The following is a 1,334-nucleotide window of genomic DNA, read 5'->3' as shown; positions in this document are numbered from 1 at the left end:
ACTATATCCTTCCTTGGATACATAATAAGCTTTCAGGGGGTGCAAATGGATGATACCAAAGTAAAGGCAGTAATGAGCCAACCAAAGACCAACACTGTTAATGAGCGGCAAATATTCCAGGGATTTGCAAACTTTTACTTGTGATTAGTTTTGTTGCAGCAGAACTTTTTAACGTATCCAGGCAACCATTTCAAGCTCTAACGGATCACTGTCCATCTTAAAATACCTCGATAAAAATAAAGCTCTTAAAATATCTTTTCTTTTCACGCATTTAGACCATATAGGCTCCTTTCACAATATGTCCAGATTATTTTTACTCTCCAGATTCGATGTTTTATGATCAGTAATGCAGATGAAATAAAGATTGGTGTAACGCAGGTGATCATGAGGTTGTTTGCCTTCACTGTAGTTTTGGACGTAGAAAGTCAAGAGAATTTGAGCTGCTTGTGTGACTTGACTGCATGCAGCTACAATTAAAATGGGACATCACACTGTGTGCTGTTTTTTTTTTGTTTGTTTGTTTGTTTTAGTTACAATGTTTGAATATTGGCAATAAAATATATTTTCTGTTCAAAATGTTATATATCTCCTTATATTTGCTCACAAACTCTGTCCTCCATGTTTGTTTTCCTCATTTGCCCCTAAATTGTGACCTGATTTGTCAGGAGGTTTAAAAAAAAAAAAACGCTTGACATCACTCTGCACTTTTCTGAAAAGTCAATCATTTTTTTTTCTTTCCTAAAGCACTACTGAGACCAAAAACATCAGTTACAGAGGTTTTATAAAAGTGGCTGCATCCCACCCACCCTGCAGCCACTTCCTGTAGGATCAAATGTAAAAATGCGACAGCTGACAGCAGCAGAAGAATAGAGACATTGATTAGAGGGTTCACAACAAACATGTTTTATTCTTAGAAGTACAGAAAAATGTTAGCACCCCAGAGAAGCGCACTATGTCATGCTCCCCATCACTGAGGCAAGGCAGATGCAGTGTCACACGGATGCACAGTCTGACAGCCCTAGTGAGGAGAAAACAGAGGAAACAGCTGCATAGTCGCACCACTTTGATGAGAAATGATGGAAGAAGTTCACAGAGCTTGTAACACCTCTCCCCAGTCATCAGGGTGGATGAGATTATGTGGCCTGCATTACATTTTTTTAGCAGGATGAACAGAAAAACTGAAACACATTAAACTCACGATCCTGTTGTCTGTCCTTTTGTGTACTTTGATTAGACATTGTGCACTTAATGCAGGATATATTACTTTAGCTTCTCCTCCAAAGATATTTTGGGGAAAAAGGGAGATAGAGGAAATAATCCCTCTGTGTAATCAC

This window comes from Pangasianodon hypophthalmus, chromosome 5 (genome assembly GCF_027358585.1).
Source record: "Pangasianodon hypophthalmus isolate fPanHyp1 chromosome 5, fPanHyp1.pri, whole genome shotgun sequence".
NCBI lineage: Eukaryota > Metazoa > Chordata > Actinopteri > Siluriformes > Pangasiidae > Pangasianodon > Pangasianodon hypophthalmus.
The sequence above is the reverse complement of the archived record's forward strand: the minus strand, read 5'-3'. Positions refer to the sequence as shown.